A 6,973-nucleotide genomic window follows, 5' to 3' on the forward strand; every position below is an offset into this window, starting at 1 on the left:
AGTTAGTTTTGCCCAAGTCCCTGCTTGCACTCAGTGCAAAATGTATACTGTTCTTACTCATTAGGTGACATTGGGCATAATTAACAACCTGTGTTTTCTCTCTCTCGCTTTCTCCCCCCTCTTCACTCTGTCTGTCCCTCTGAGTTACACTGCAAAAACTGTTGCCTAGATCTAACTCAGTAAAAATAAGGCAACATTTTCCAACCACTTTTTGTAAGTTTAGTCAACTAATGGTATTTTTGAGTAAGGAGAACTTAATAATATGCATTTCGATGTATGCAAAAAGATTAAGTTGTGTTTACAGAAAAAGCCAAGAAATTGAGTAAAATCAATGTAAAAAACATCAGCATATTAAACATCTCATCTCATTATCTCTAGCCGCTTTATCCTTCTACAGGGTCACAGGCAAGCTGGAGCCTATCCCAGCTGACTATGGGCAAAAGGCGGGGTACACCCTGGACAAATCGCCAGGTCATCACAGGGCTGACACATAGACACAGACAACCATTCACACTCACATTCACACCTACGGTCAATTTAGAGTCACCAGTTAACCTAACCTGCATGTCTTTGGACTGTGGGGGAAACCGGAGCACCCGGAGGAAACCCACGCGGACACAGGGAGAACATGCAAACTCCACACAGAAAGGCCCTCGCCGGCCATGGGGCTCGAACCCAGGACCTTCTTGCTGTGAGGCGACAGCGCTAACCACTACACCACCGTGCCGCCCATATTAAACATACAAGACTTAATTAAAATAAGTAACATTTAAATGAAAAAATAATTTTTGTACTCTATTTTATTAATTTTGACCAATTCACCCTTTCTTTGTTTTGAAAATGGAAACTGCTTAAAATAATTAGTTAGCATAATAATAAAAAAATCAAGACATATCAAATTCCAACCTTTATTAAATCATTACCATATCAAAACAGTGGCAATGAGCTGGACAGTATGAACAGTCAACATCCATATTTAGTGCATAGAATGCATGACCTCAGATTATTATGTGCTGCTTAGTAGAACATTCAGAGTACAGTTTTTTTTACTGTGTACATCATATTAAAGCATCTTAACATAAACAACTCACAGATCCCACCTTCTGACCAGTTGCAGCTTCACAGTGGGGCAATTTAGTGTGTATAAAACATAAAAAACTTAACAATTTACACACCAGAAACTATGACCTGCAGCTTTGTATAAAACCTGAACAGGACAAACCGTTACAACAGTCTGAAGAATTCAACTCAATGTACAATGTATAATGATTTTGAACAGACACAAGAAAATAGCTGTTCATAAGTGCAAGCTGACAGTCATGGCTGACTGCCTAGGCTAGAAGCTTGTTTTTGAGAGTAATGCATTTGGGGGTTGGTTTTGGGCCCAGTGTGTCGAGTCCCACAAAAAGTCTTTGAAACACCTCAAATGTTTTGGAAAGTTTGGATGGATACTCAAGATTAAGTGCATATGTCAACCCCAGGAGTAGGCAGCATGCTTTGGCCAGGTTTGCAAGATGAGTAAGGACTGGTACTCCCTCAATGATGATTCCTACTGCATTTGGCTCACGACAGATGTAGATGCTCATATTCTTCATTTTCAGGTCCTCATGAACAGTGGTCTCTGCAGTTCCCTTTGAAATACAAAAACAGTAATAAAAAAACCCAGTCTAATTTTATATTTAATATAAGTTGTGTGATTTAATTCAGATAATGCTTACTTTTGTGAAGACCATTTTGAAAACTTTTGAATTCTAATTTGAGATCTTGTACATTAAATTTGATACAATAGATGCATTTCCAGCCACATGCTTTTTATTGGCATTTTTAATTTGCATATAAAAAACCTGAATAGAACCACCAGAAATTAAAAAAACAAACAAACAGTAACACTAAAATGTTTCAATGCTTGTTTAAGGGGAGTATTTTTTGTTTGTATTGTTTGTTTGTTTGTTTGTTTGTTTTAGAGCAAACAGAAACACAAGACAGAAAGGCATCACTCTGTGGTGCTGTGCTAATTGGCTATCCTGGGGCTCCTGCCAACTAGCTGCATGCTCCACCTCCACCTGACAACTGCTGGTTCAGTCAGTTCACATAAAAGTCAACCCAATTTAAGCTTGAACATCAGACTGATCCAAACCTGCTTTTAAACAATACTTACACAGTAGTCAGCGATTAGCTCCTGTCCACTCTCTCCCATGTACTCTATGAGGCATCTCAGAGTCACATCTCTCTTCTTCACTGCAGAGGCACTTGGGTCCTAGAGTTAATAGAAGAATAATAAATTAATTAATTTTGTTGGCAATTTTACTCCAAATCTGTGATACCATTATTCCTTTAGGGCATGATTACAGCCAGTTTTAAACTTTTAAACCACTTTTAACCCACCTGTATCAGTTCCATCAACAAGTTCTTGATGCGCTGACCAGTCACTCCTCCTTTTGCACTAAAGAGCTCCAGGAGCTTTGGAGTGTACCTGTCCAGTTACTGATTTGACACATGATGTCATTGGGGTGCCATCTCTTAAATAAATCTCATTTCCTTGTCTCAACGCAAGTTCAGTGTTGCGTGAGAAAGTTGGAATGGGAAACACAGCAGGCCATGGGCTCTGCCTTTCAGAGGGGGAGGGACTCAGAATCATAGTATCTAGTGTAGGGTGACCAGATTTCCCTAGTCTGAAACCGGGACACTTTTGCTCGCAACCATGCTCGTGCACGCACACCTTTTTTTTTACGTAAACGTGACACTCAGAGAGGTGCTCTTATCATTTTGTTGAAGCTCACATTTATCAACATCTCACATGAAATAAAACAAACAGGCATTTTGTTATCTAGTAGCATAGTAGTATACAGATCAGTTAAATTATGGTCAGACAACAGATTTTGTGATGGCTGAGAATAGGCCAGGCTATGCCCATAGGCCAAATTTAAACTGATTTATTTCACCTGTTTGTGAGAACACCAAGAAGAATGCATATGCACATGTAGGCTATATCTCTAAAATTGTATGCACTATAGCATGAACTTAAAAAGTAGATATGTGACCTCAACATAGCCTAGGTCAGAATCAACCTTACTAACCATTCCCCACAACTGAATGAATAAAGCAGGAAGATGTGTACAAAAGTGAACACTTTAATGGAAGGTGCAACAAGCTGTTCAACACAGCAATAATGGCCAAACTGTCAGAATGGTATGTTAAACAGAAACAAAAAAGAGACAAGTGATTTGAGAATATACACTCAAACAAAACAGCAATAAAGGAGGAGAGGGGCGACAGCCCGAGGAAAGCCCCCACAGGAGCACACATCATTTGCAACATAGGCTACCCAACTCAGTACAAGAACAAAGCACAGGAACAAAGCTAAGGCGACTGTCAATCCACCCACCCTAAACAAAATGCATTAGCCTACGTATATTTACATATTAAATCTACGTATTAAAATCTAATGTGATCCTGTATATCGGCGTTACCACCGTGGGCTACGGAGAAGGAACACTTACAGTGTGTGCAGTAGGCTTCGTGCGCATTGTTCTGCACCTCTCGGAGGAAGGGGTAGGTGCCCTGTAAATCTTTGGAAAAGGTACAGTTTCTTTTCGGCATAATTGCTGCGGCATTACTGCTGCTAGCTGCTAGACAAAGAACATTCGCGCCAGTTAATGTTTATTTTATTGTTGCATGGCAACACGTTCTGTTGTCTGGAATAATGTGGCTAAATAAACACCCATGCCACAGGGCCAGGGGGCGGTAACCAGGAAAGTTTGCGATTCCTGTCAATTCACCAAAATAGTAAATGCAGACATTTCTCCGCTAATGATTCCCATGCTGCTCAGTCGCAAACGTCGCGAGTGGCGAAAACCGGGACATATCCGTGTCCCGACAGACTTTTGTCGGGACTCGGGACACACAACCCCAAATCGGGACTGTCCCCATAAAACCGGGACGTCTGGTCACCCTAATCTAGTGAGTCCTCAGAGAGACTCACAGATTCACATAAAGAGCTGACATCAGAAGCATCAGGGGTGCTTTCCTGGGGAACAAGTGTCATCATTAAGTGTAGGGGTACATACACAACTTTAAGTGTGTCTTTATCTTTCAGTTCATTTGTAGAGGCCAGGGTGAAGAAGTCATCAAATTCTTCATCTTTGTATTGAAGACTTATATCTGTGGCGATGGAAAAACTTTATTTGACAGCTGTAACCAACTCGTCCACAGTTGAAGGTATTCCAGTGCTGAGAGTTAGTTTCTTGACTTCATGATCAATGAGGACCCGGAATCTCACAGTTTGCTCCATTTCTAGGAAGACAGAAGATAGAGAGGTATAATACAATGATACTCAACACTGGAGACAAATAGAAGATAGAGAGGTATAATACAATGATACTCAACACTGGAGTTAATGAGCTGTTTGAGGTAAGAGCATATTCGAAATGGCAGTCGGCAACGGGAAAAGTAGCAAACAAAATATAATGTTAGGCAACAGAGCCATGCTTTTGCAAATTGCAAATTTATACATTTTAATTCTATTCTAGCAAAATCTGACTTTTAACAATATAGATTGTTACTTACATGAGTTTGGTAAAGTGTTTTCCTTAGGCTCCATGAAAAAATGTGTCTTCACATTCAGGAACATTTGACAGTGAAGCCTGCCTGCCCAGGCTTGTTCTTCAGTTGCTGCAGGTGACGTTTTACGTCTGATATAAAAGTTTAAACTGAGTTTTGTTAAATCAATTTATGTTGAAGTCCAATAAAATTAATTTTATCACATAAAAAAGTAAGTTACGAAAATATTCACACTTTTTACTTATAGATAACTCAAAAAACTAAAAAAGAAAAATAAATTGATTTATTGGAATAAATATACTTTTAAAAATAAAGTAAAATGGACAATACCACTGAAAGACTTCTTACAGTTGATCCTGAGACTGAGATGCTGACCTCTTCTGCTCCTCGGATCTGCCTGATCCAACCTGGTGCCCTACATCTGGCTGGAGTCTCATCATATTGCTCCTGTGGAGGATGGCCCCATATGGACAGTCAAAAGTCGCACTTGGAAGATGGCTCTGGACACTTACACTAATGCTTTTATGGCTGAGGACCACAGTTAACTTGCTAACCTGAGGACTGCAGTTGTCAGGAGCAGTTTTGCACTCAAGTTTCCATCTATGAACAGTTTACACATCACACATCACATTATCTCTAGCCGCTTTATCCTTCTACAGGGTCGCAGGCAAGCTGGAGCCTATCCCAGCTGACTACGGGCGAAAGGCGGGGTACACCCTGGACAAGTCGCCAGGTCATCACAGGGCTGACAACACATAGACACAGACAACCATTCACACTCACATCTACAGTCAATTTAGAGTCACCAGTTAACCTAACCTGCATGTCTTTGGACTGTGGGGGAAACCGGAGCACCCGGAGGAAACCCACGCGGACACGGGGAGAACATGCAAACTCCACACAGAAAGGCCCTCGCCGGCCCCGGGGCTCGAACCCAGGACCTTCTTGCTGTGAGGCGACAGCGCTAACCACTACACCACCGTGCCGCCCCTGAACAGTTTATAAGTTCAATAAAACAGACTTCATGTTAAAACTATAATGAATTTCCTAGTTACACAGTTATGCTTCGTGACTATATAGAACACTGTTATAGAAGCAAGTTATTTGTAATCATGTTGTCTGTTATCACCCAAATGAGGATGGGTTCCCTTCTGAGTCTGGTTCCTCTCGAGGTTTCTTCCTCATGTCATCTGAAGGAGTTTTTCCATGCCACCGTCACCACAGGCTTGCTCGTTGGGGAAAGATTAGGAATAAAATTAGCTCATGTTTAAAGTCTTTAATTTTCTGTAAAGCTGCTTTGTGACAATATCTATTGTTAAAAGTGCTATAAAAATAAACTTGACTTGATTTCATCACCCATTTACATTATACATAGATAACATAGCTTTATCAATTAAGTCATCATTATCCAATCACATAGCTACAACACACTCTTGAATGCGAATATGTACTCATATTTGTCCAAAAATAAACTGAGAAACATCTCTGAGCAGCTGTGTCTGTGTCAGTGATAGTTAGCTCCTGGATCAATCTGTAACCCTTATAAATTACTGCACCACACTCACACACACTGACTACTTTCATTCATTCGCCCATAGTGGATAATCCCTTAATGTTACATTAGTGACAGTGGTAGTGGGATATTGGCAGATACTCCCTAAAGACCTCCCGTAAGGAGAACGATACTTTTTTTCTTTTGTCCCCCCACGCGCTCCATCCACCCCGACACGGAGATGAGGAGATACGACGATAAAGTGTCAGGTTAATTTCAGATTATACACAGAATACCACTACAAGACCCTGTACACTGACATAACGAAGGTTTTTGCTCCTGTGAAGTTGTGATTTCTTTTGAAGGGTTTGTTTTTGATTTGAAGATATCCTGGTTAGTTGTAAGCTAATAGGGTGACCAGATTTCCCGAGTCAAAAACCGGGACACTTTGCGCGTGACCGTGATACTCGTGCACGCACACGCGTTTTGATGTAAACATGCGCCGGCTCAAACCATGGCTCAGACAGGTGCTTTTATCATTTTGTAGAAGCTCACTTTTATCAACATTTCAGAGAATAATCAAGTATTTTCTTGTTATCTACATGTACTTCTATCACAATTCAGTTAAAGAAAGAAAATCAGACAACAGATGTGATGATAGGGAATAGGCCAATAGCCTAAATTTCAACTGATTTATTTCACCTTTGTGAAAACGCCAAGAAAATGCATTGCTTGCATATTAACATCAACATTTTATGCAGTGAACTTTTTTTTTAAACAGTAGGCTATGCATTGTAACAGGAACGAGCGCATGAGCCCGTTGTCACCTCCGAACCTTCCCCCAAAATGCCTCTGTTTAATCTTAACCAGTGTAGGCTATTAACTATTTTGAAAACGTGAACCCTGAGTTGACAACAGCAT

The sequence above is a fragment of the Neoarius graeffei genome, chromosome 10, assembly GCF_027579695.1.
Source record: "Neoarius graeffei isolate fNeoGra1 chromosome 10, fNeoGra1.pri, whole genome shotgun sequence".
Classification (NCBI taxonomy): Eukaryota; Metazoa; Chordata; class Actinopteri; order Siluriformes; family Ariidae; genus Neoarius; species Neoarius graeffei.